The sequence below is a fragment of the Venturia canescens genome, chromosome 6, assembly GCF_019457755.1.
Source record: "Venturia canescens isolate UGA chromosome 6, ASM1945775v1, whole genome shotgun sequence".
NCBI classification, from domain to species: Eukaryota; Metazoa; Arthropoda; class Insecta; order Hymenoptera; family Ichneumonidae; genus Venturia; species Venturia canescens.
Window position 1 is genome coordinate 18,897,180 of NC_057426.1, and position 11,301 is coordinate 18,908,480.

At 33.2% G+C, this 11,301-nt stretch overlaps 1 long non-coding RNA gene across 1 annotated transcript; it reads left to right on the top strand.

The window, feature by feature from the left end:
• Positions 1-9,856: 9,856 nt before the first annotated feature.
• Positions 9,857-10,446, top strand: LOC122412159 (uncharacterized). Its single transcript, XR_006261298.1, has 3 exons — positions 9,857-9,961; positions 10,044-10,222; positions 10,303-10,446. It is a non-coding gene; the product is annotated as an uncharacterized lncRNA (long non-coding RNA).
• The last annotated feature ends 855 nt before the right edge of the window (positions 10,447-11,301 follow it).

Sequence of the window (11,301 nt, forward strand, 5' to 3'; positions counted from 1 at the left end):
ATAATGATTTGGCCTTCTGTAACTTTAGTTTTCTATTTAAGCATTGTTGAATTTGTTGATGTTGTTTTTCATTTGCGCAAGATTTGATGGACTTTGAAGCTAGAACTTTTTGACGTTTTGGAGGGTTCTGAAGCGTCGCATGGATTGAAATCGAAATTTTCCGCTTTCCAGATTGATTCCTCAAACGACTTGTTTTTATATCATGCCGAGTTGTAGCTGAAAGCAACAAATTCGATTGTTCCTGCGGATTATTGAATTGTGTCTGTACGGGAAATATATTATGACATTTTTTTCCATGATCAATAGAGTTGGCCTGGTTTGATTCAAGTGGAATGTCATTGAGAATCGAACATTTCGAAAGTTCTTGATGATTTACAACCATATCGCTTGCAATGAATTTTCCACACCTTTTGTCATATTCACAATCATTAGTCAGTGATGTAAGCATATTTTTCATGTTAATTCTGAGTAAAGATTTTTCACAACCTGTTTTATTCAAATTTTGTGCATGTTGTAGTGTTTTAGAACCAATAACAAACTTCGTTTCTTTTATCTTGTCATGTGGAGTCTCAGACCAAGTTGTGACTTTGGAAAGTGTACTTTTTTCGTAGCTGGAGTTATTCGTTATTTTTGCCTCGAATGGACATTTAAGATTAATTGACATGGCTGGAGCAGTCAATTTTGGTACAGCAAAAACCGGAGTATTAGAAGGATGCGTCATTTCTTCTTTTATTTGACGCCAATCTGGTACTCTAAAGTTTGACTGTACATGTTCATGTGAAGGATAGTTTCCCACCATATTAGTCTGTTTTTGACTCTCTGTATTGCCGTTTACAAAATCGGGAACTTCCATTGCGATTTGAGATAGTTGATGATTCTTCATTTTTTGTCGTCTAATTGTAGTATCCAAAGCTTTACGCTTTCGTCTCTTTAATTGTTCTAATGAACATATTCTAATAGAATCCCCTTCCTTAACTTTACGGGGAAAATGACTTATTATCCCCGTGTCGAATATTTTTAATAGATGTTGGCGCATATTGTTCACGTCATACTCTATTTTCTCTGGCTTTACACCAAAAAAAAGTGATGTCGCAAAAGCAATGGCAAATACACCGCAGTCATTAGAATTTGGTTGATTTGTCACGACTGGAAATTGGACGGGACGCTGATCAAATGGGTAGTTCGGCAACAATCCCTTGAGATACGTCTTATGGTTTTGATGCAGCTTTTTCTTGTTGAGAGAATCATAAATGAAAATGGTATGGGTATCGTAATATGAACACACCCAATGCCCTCCGGCATTGTTTTGTCCATCTGCACTATGCAAAATTTGAATAAATTTACAATCAGCACTCATTGCATCAATATTATGAGGTAATTGTACTTTCCATGTTCCTTGCATAACAAATTCGGAATTGGAATGTTCTGCTAAAAGGCGACCAAAAGTATCAATGTGATCCTCAGTAAGCCATTCGCCACGGGCTATAATATTTCGATCTCCGGTTTTTAATTCGTTCATAACCATTTTTTAAATGATTATTTAGTACCACTTATAGCAATTTTCAGTTCAACGCACGCTGTAGCTTTTGATACAGTACACGTAACAGCTTCTTGTACAGCGCTAGAAGCAGCTTTACGAATAGCGCTTGAAGCAGCTTCAAGTATAGCGCTAGAAGCAGCTTTTGTTATAGCGCTGAAAGCTGCTATTAATAGAGCGCTTAAGCAGCAGCCGTTTGAAAATATTGCAAAAAGATAATGTGAAATGAAAGAAGTCCTCTTCACGAAATGTCTCTGGAAGTTGCGAACACCTGCACACAAAAAAATTGTACTGATTGTAAACGAAAAGTAAAAAATCTGTAAATGAAAAGGAACTTTTCATTTAAAATCATAAAAGTGACGAAAACTGTCACTTTATGTTAAAAAAATTGTAACCAAAAAGCGACTTTTCCGAGCACGAGGGTAAAAAATAAAAAATCATCAAACCACATGCGTCGACAGAAAGTTAAAGAAATATCAGGTTCATTTCTCAATTAATGACAATATAATTACAATAAGAGAGATTTTACTCGTGGTCAGCATCTGTTTGTTGGCAGAATCTTTGCAAGTCACAATTTTACAATCCTTTCAAGATTTTACATCTGGACAAACATAGGTAATAGTTATAGAAAAATAACGATTTCCTTGAAAATCGTAATCACAAATGGATTTTTTATGTTGTGTTGGAAAGTATTCTGTTTTCACTTTTTTGTTTATTTATGAGAAAACATTTTTCCCCCAATATTTTGTTATCAGGAAATATATTTCCTCAAATTTCTCCTGCATTTTTTTTGTCATTTATCTTGAATGTAGAATGCTAACGCCTTAGTAAACTTCAAAGAAACTTTTTTGCTTTTGGCGTTGCCGCTGCCGGTGTACTTAAACCCGTACTAGTCCAGGAATCTTAGTACCAAAAATGGTTTAACTCCCGGAAAAATCCTGATAGATAATTTATTTTGAGATTATGTCAGAGGGTGTCTCATTAATATAAAACCAAGCTTCTGTTGTGCAAAACCGCGAGCATTAGCTGACATCTTGAAAAACGTCTATTTGCAAATCTCAAAAACGGTGAGTTTTACGTTAAAAATAGTACAAAATAAAATTAGGTTTTTTTTCATCGACTAATCGCGGAAAATGTCAACAATGGAGAAAAAAGTTCAAAATGAAAAATATTGGAAATTTTATCTCCTATAAAATAAGTCCTCCCTATTTTTAACGTGAAACTTACCATTTTCAAGATATTTGCAAAAAGGCGTTTTTCAAGATAGTGACTAAAACTCTCGCGATTTCGAACGACAGAAACTTGTTTTCATACTTAGGAGAGATCCGCTATCATCGAATCAAAAAATCAATTGTCATGATATTTTGCCCAGCGAATGACTAAAAATCCTGTTCTATACCGTTTAAACGCACTTATATTCCTATCATATTGCGGTTTACTAATCCTACGCCCGTTGGTCAATAAGAATAGGGAAACTTTACACCAGGTGTAAAGTATCGTTGACATACATTTTAACACCGGTTTTACTGCACCGAGTGTTACTAAACCGGAATAAAAACGCTGTGTAAACGTAGTCCATCAGTTCTTGGGGAAGCCCCGTTGCCAGCGGAACAGAAGCGGTCGTATTTCATTGACTCGCTGAGAGTCCACCAGCGATATGCACCGCTACCCGTGAAATAACGACTGGCTTTTTCTTTCAATATTTGTTCGGATTTTATTTCATTCACAAGATTGTTTGTTCAGTTAATCAATTCACTTTAATTGTTTTAACTTGAAAACTTAATTCCATCACGCTTCTACGTTGATCATTTGGTAATTTCAATGTAAGGATATTATTATATTTTTGGTTGAATATAAAAAAAAAATTGGTTGGCATGGTTCTAATTGTTAGAAAGCAAGATTTTGAGATTTTTAATAGTTGCTGATTGTCTACTAATTTCCATAAAGCGACCCGAGCCGGACGAGTATTATTAACACGTATTAGAACAATTCCAGATTGTTAAAATTGTGATTACTCATAAAATACTTGTCCACTAATTGATATCATAAATTTTACAACTGTACATAACTTAGATGGTAAAGTTTTTGATTCACGAAATTTTTCCCAAGTTCCTGATGTGTCCCGTAGGAATGAAAATATTCCGAATTACCATTAAATACTTGGCCTTGAATTGATATCATCAATTTTCATGCTGCACGTAACTTGAATGAAAATTTTTTTCATTCGATTTGGATGTTAATAAGATGAGCATAACGGGGCATCGGTTTCCAAAATGTTTTCCATTTCAAGCGCGATTTTTTGGTTTTTCATTTCTCACGTATTATTTGAATTTTATTTCCACTTTACAAAAGAATTATGGATTTTTATTTTTCTTTAATATAATTATGATTTGTAAAATTTTTTCTGAATTGTTATGTAAAACTTATTTACAGTCAGTTTCGTATTTTTTTTATGGAATAATGTTTTTTCATGATATGTAAATTTTTTTCTGAATTGTTATGTAGAATTTATTTACAGTCAATTTCGCAATTTTTTTATGGAATTTTTTATACACTTTTTGTGATATGACCAGGAAACCAAGGACCATCAATGCACTTGTCCCAACCTTTTTTTCCCTAGGTTATATTTTTGGTTGAATAAAAAAAATAATAAACAATAGTGAAAGCAGCAATATTAATAAGACTCTTATTCAAACTAGCATCTCGCTTATCGTTTTTCCAGTTACTGAATGGGAGTTTATAAAAAATCAAAAAAGTTAATTTTTTTCAATCGTGCCCTTTTACATGTATAATTAATTTCCATGCACAGGAAGAAAACAGAAAAAAAGATTCCTAATTCATTTATCAATGTCAAGTATCGGTATAACAAAAGATGCCACATTTTTTATATATTCTTGGTTGATATATAAAAAAAAAAAAACAATGATAATAAGCAGCAATATCAAAAAGGCTCATATTCAAACCAGTATTCCATTTAACATTGTTGGAGTTAAGAGTATGAAAAAATGAAAAAGTGGTCGTACGCTATATGTATAATATTTAATCATAATATAACGATTGCCGTCAAGTAAATGAATAACTTGTAAAGTACAATACAAGATGTGAAGGAGTATAGTGGAATATTGCATAATAAACAAACTCACACCGGACAGCGATTGCACCGGTTCTAAGAAAAATAAACTTGACGTATTGGGTTAGCTTCTGAAAGGCAAAAATTATGACTTTTCGCCAGACTATTTGAGAAATCTTGTGTTTATTTATTTTATTTTTTGAAATAAGGAACTTCACCGTCAAATTCATAAAAAATCCTGAATGCTCTCGGAAAACTTGATCAACTGGCTTTAATTTGATAACTTCAAAATTGACAAACACAGACAATCCGAAATAACAAAAGTTTCATTGGTTGAATGATCAAAATGCAAATTCAACTTTATAAAACTGTATCGAATGTTTTGATAAACCTATTATTATGGCACACCAGGGTTGAACAAATTTATTTGACAACTCATTTATTGTACTGATTTGATATTGAGTACCACGTTCACGAACTTTTAAACATAACTATGGCGAAACCAAAAATTCAAACAAATCTGTGTGTAGAAATTCCAGTTATTGTGGGCCGCAGCAAACACTATTTTGTCAAAACAGAATCTTTCTCCAATTACCAAAGAAAAGTAAGGTATTGAATTTTCTTTAAATTGATTTAAACATTATATATATATTTCTCATATTCATTTGTTGCAATGGTATCTTGAGTATTATGAGTTTTCAGTCACCCTGGATAAATGAAATATGTGTGAAAACTTTTACTGACCGACAGCGATAAAACTTTTTTCGATAACAGCGATACAAAACAGAATCTTTCTCTAATTACCAAAGAAAAGTAAGGTATTTAATTTTCTTTAAATTGATTTAAACATTATATCATTTGTTGCAATGGTATCTTGAGTATTATGAGTTTTCAGTCACCCTGGATAAATAAAATATGAGTGTGAAAACTTTTACTGACCGACAGCGATAAAACTTTTTTCGATATCCATCTAATAATATTAGAGTTTGGCAGGGGCTCACACCAGCTTTTTTTTAACCTGACATCATGGTACTATAATTATTGAGATGTTAATTCTCCAATACCAAAAAAAGTAAGGTGTTGACTTTTTTTCAAATTTATTTGAATTATATTTTACTCATATATGGTTTCTTGAGTAGATGAGTTTTCAGTCACCCTGAATAAATAAAATGTGAGTGAAAACTTTTACTGACAGACAGCGATAAAACTTTTTTTTGATATCCATCTAATTAGAGTGTGGCAAGGGTGCGCACCAGCATTTTTTTAAATCTGACATCATGGTACAATAAATATGTTAATATTTTGTTTATTTTTCACCCTTACGCTATGCATTTTTATCACGTTCAATGAAAAAAACATAACTAGGAGATCTGAAACGCAGTTCGTTCTAAAAAATAGCAATGGTTTATTTTTTTGAGAATACTGCAAAGGAAAATTTAAGTGATTACTTTTATAAATGCAACCTATTTTGGTAGCAGGAGCTTAGCGAATGTAGTTGAAATGTACCTGAACTGAGACGATCAATTGTATTAAAAAATTATGCACTCTTGCTGGAATTGAAAACTCGCAATAAAAGACTTATTGTTCATCCCTTAAAGCATTAACAGAGCATGAACTCTTTTTAGAAAAACATTAGTAATTAGTAAAAAAAATTCTCTGTACCTTATAAATTGAAGACAACACTTTTTCTGTGTCCGGCTTTTATCAGGTCCTGATAAAACTGTGAATTTGTGTTTTTGCACAAAACACAAATTTCCTGTAGATATAGATAAACCATTGTTATAAAAAAACTATGCCAAAATATATAAGATACTGACAGATCACGCTCATTGCATGACACTCGTCACATATATCTCGATCGCGTAATATATACGCAACTTTAATATGAAATGAAAAACAGACATAGTAAAAATATTCTCTGTACCTTAAATTGAAGACAAACTTTTTCCTTTATATCCGATCTCGATAACAAATTTACATCAGAAGAGGATGAAGGATACAATCGAAGGTAAATCACCTGTAGATAAACCATTGTTATAAAAAAGCAACGCAAATGACAGACACTCGTTACATATCTCGGTCGCGTAAAATATACGTAACTGTAATAATAATGCGAAACGAATTTCGATGTCCGCCACGAAAATGAATAACGATGTTTTATATTTCTGTAGAGAAAGGATTTTATATTTCTGAAGAGAAAGGATAAAAGCATTAAAAATACTTTCAAATAATAGAAATGTACACTATTATCACAATTATATCACAAATAAAATACAGTCTCGATTTTCTCATAAGAGTGTTAATAATGAGTCTTCATCGGTGAACAAAAGCCACTATGATAAACAAACTTTTTTTATGTCATATTAGATCAGGTTTTTTCCGACAGGAGGCGACCGAGAAATTTTGAATAAGTGAGAGGGAAATACTACACTCCAATTCTGAGATCGGTATTACTGATGTTTTCGGTAACGATATATTAATCGGTATTACTAATCGGTAATGATAATGCTGAGATCGGTATTATACTGATGTTTTTGGTTATATATATTAATAATGAGTTTTCATCGGTGAACAAAAGCTACTATCATGAACAAACTTTTTTCATGTCATATTAGGTCAGGTTTTTTCCGACAGGAGGCGACCGAGAAATTTTGAATTAGTGAGAGAGAAATACTACACTCCAATCCTGAGATCGGTATTACTGATGTTTTCGGTAATGATATATATATTAATAATGAGTTTTCATCGGTGAACAAAAGCCACTATCATGAACAAACTTTTTTCATATCATATTAGGTCAGGTTTTTTCCGACAGGAGGCGACCGAGAAATTTTGAATTAGTGAGAGGGAAATACTACACTCCAATCCTGAGATCGGTATTACTGATGTTTTCGGTATAATGATAATCAGGTTGAATAAAAAAATAACGAACATGTTGTTATTAACGAATAGTTGGAATCAGTGGTTAATTGAAATTAGTTTTAAAATAAAAATGTATTTTCGAACAGTCGCGTCTACATTGGGATAGTTGGAATGGTTATTACAAAATCATTCGTATGCTAATAAATTGTAATCGAAAGATATTCGTTTGGTGGTGATAAAAATTTAGTCTAAAACGTTAGTTGCAGTTGCTTTATCGATCTAAGCGCTCACTCGACAATAATGATAAATACCCTAGGTAGGTATATATCCAAAGCAAGATTGCGATATAATGATAATGATGTTTTCGGTAATAATATATATTAATAATGAACTTTCATCGGTGAACAAAAGCTACTATCATGAACAAACTTTTTTCATGTCATATTAAGTCAGGTTTTTTCCGACAGGAGGCGACCGAGAAATTTTGAATTAGTGAGAGGGAAATACTACACTCCAATCCTGAGATCGGTATTACTGATGTTTTCGGTATAATGATAATCAGGTTGAATAAAAAAATAACGAACATGTTGTCATTAACGAATAGTTGAAATCAGTGGTTAAAAAATAAAAATTTATTTTCTAACAGTCGCGTCTACATTGGGATGGTTGGAATGGTTATTACAAAATCATTCGTATGCTAATAAATTGTAATCGAAAGATATTCGTTTGGTAGTGATAGGAATTTAGTCTAAAACGTTAGTTGCAGTTGATTTATCGATCTAAGCGCTCACTCGATGATAATGATAATATACCCTAGGTAGGTATATATCCAAAACAAGATTGCGAAACGAAGAGAAGAAAGTGAGTGAGCGAAGAGAGGTACACAGTGTGCAAGATTGTAAGAAAGGATGCCAATGATTTTATAAAATAGTGCAAGAAAGTGCGAAAGAAAGCGGAAGGATGCAAGAGAGAGTGAGAGAACGTGAAAGAAATATGAAAAAGAGCGAGAGAGTGTGAAAGAGTGCAGTTTAGATGTAGATTCCGAGTGCAACCTTATGCGTGGGAGTGAAAGAGCGTACAAGAGTTCACGAAATAAAACGACAAAATGCAAGAAGATACGCGAGAATGCGAAAGAGAATACGAAAAGATCTGCGCGGGTACACGGGGATGAGGAAAGTGTGGGAGAGCGCAATAGAATGCGAGGGGTAGCTAGAGTGCGAATGAGAGTGCGAGATAGAAAGAGAGAGAGAGACATGCTCGATACCTCTCATCGAGTGAGCGCTTAGATCGATATAATTAACTGCAACTAACGTTTTAGACTAAATTCCTATCACCACCAAACGAATGTCTTTCGATTACAATTTATTAGCATACGAATGATTTTGTAATAACCATTCCGACCATCCCAATGTAGACGTGACTGTTCGAAAATATTTTTTTATTCTAAACTAATTTCAATTAACCACTGATTCCAACTATTCGTTAATAACAACATGTTCGTTATTTTTTTATTTAATCTGAGTTACCCACACCCCTACCGTTTTTTCTTATCTTTAATAGGTAGGGTCTGAACAGGCTCAAAATAGCTTGTTTTCATAACCCCGGGTTATATGTTAACGGTTATGATTCTCAACAAGTGTTGCAGCGCGTCATTTAAATTATGATGTAAAATATTTTATGAATAAAGTAACCAGTGATCGAGAGAAGTACTTATTTATTATAATTATATACTAAACTATCATTTTGATTGTTTACGACCACGGAAAAGTTCTATATCGATTGAGCACTTAATTCAATCGTACATGCAAGCCGTCGCTAGGAATAATAATTTGATGATCGTAATGTTTCCACAATATAGGAGAGCTAGATATAGCATGATTGATCAATCCGATTATTTTCGATAAAGCTACCATCTGTCGGTAACAAGTGGTCAGAGCGCGGCAGGGGTTCCCCGCTTTCTCTTTGTCACATTTCCTATTTCACGATTCTTTATTGATAGTTTGTTCGCTTGACATAAAAAAATTCCCTTAAACAAAAGGATTATTTTTTATCTAAAACTACTTTCACTTATGGCCGTTTTTTCCGAAGTACTTCAAACTCCGTTCAGATTTGTTCATATAGTTTTGACATAGGATGAACCAAGCTTAAACTTAGATTAATACTGTGCTACGTTTATCTCAATTGTTTAAGATCTGTTTATCTCAATTGTTTTCTTAATTGTTGTAAGAGAAACCTTACTCGACAAAATGAGTTTTCATTCATCTAAAACGACTTTCACCTAATTCGTAACGTTCTCGATTGTTCAAGATAAATGTAACGATTAATTCAGAACGTTTATCTCGATTGCTCAAGATAAATGTAACGATAACGCTTGATATTGAAAATGCCACCTGGTGAGAAAAAATTTTCAAACTCGCATTTCCATCTTGATGGGTCACACTCCAGCGTTTCATTTCCATTCTACCTCTCATCATCAACAGACGTATATACCAGTAAGTAGCGTTCGTTGTTTCTATTTAATGGATAATAATTATAAAATCTATTGTAGTGATCGAATTAATCGTTTAATTACAGAAAAAAAATCGCTGGAATGGACGTCGATGGCGAGCTTCGGGCTCATAATAATGAGAACGGCGATAATCAGCCACGAGGCAATGACGATCCGCACCAACAAGGAGGGCCGCCAGAAAATGGCGATCAGATCGGCGAGCAGCAACATCGACCGCAACAAGCCAGCGAGAGCCAGAGAAAAAGTAAGTTAGAGGTTGATAATGATAATTGAAAGTCCGTCAAGATGTCCGTTTGTTTCACAGTTTGTCATTTTTTATTCCAGAACGGGGCACACGAGCGGGATGGCGGGCCCGCGAGGCCAAAAAAATTGATTTCATTGCACGTTTGAATGAGCGGACGGGACAAATCATCGCCGATCGCTATTGGCGGAATTGGCGAGGTGGTCGTGGCAGCCGAAGTCGTCGTGGATGAGTGGTATATATATATGATGACAAGAAATTAAAAAATATATCTGTTGGTTTTTCATTCATATGATTGTTTTTATTTCTTTTCATTTGTTTCAGAATCATTATGAATGGGTTTCAATCTACTTCATTATTTTTATGTTTATTTATGAATAATAAAAAAATCATATAAAATAAAAATATTAAATGAAAATTACAATGCTCCTGTGTTTTTTTAAAATTATTTATGCATATAATGTGTTGACCGAATCGGTAATTAAAATAAGAGGCAAAAATTGCTTAATGTTTCTATCGGGTACGTTGTTTACACTATCCTTTTATTATTCCCACAGCAAGAGGAAAAAAATGAAATTTTTTATTTTCAATATTGACTGAAGTAAAAAACATTCAGTCCAGTTACACATTCCACAAGCTCTATAGTCCAAAATGTAGAAACTTTTTTTTCATGAAAAATAGAAAACTGAACCCTAAAAAGAATTTATCACTAAGGTCGATTTATCCCATAAACAGAAAATTTCGAAATTTTTTTTTCGGAAATCAGAAAACAATAGAAAAAGGAAAAATTCGCGAATTTTGGGTTTAGATTTTTCTTCATATCATATACAGCAGTTTTTGTGTGAAATTTAAAAATTTCATACGTTTATGAAATTACAGTTACAGACGAAATCAACAAGTTTTTGAAGATGTTTGGTCCACAGTTGAGAAATTTTGTTTTCGATCTCATCGAGAACTCTTTTCAAAATCTCGACTTCCGTGTTGACGAACAAATTTTTAACGCGAGCGTAATCGTTTATGCCGAGATTAACGATTTATATTTTTCTCGAGCTTGGCAGGCATGCAAAATAGAAATCGATAAC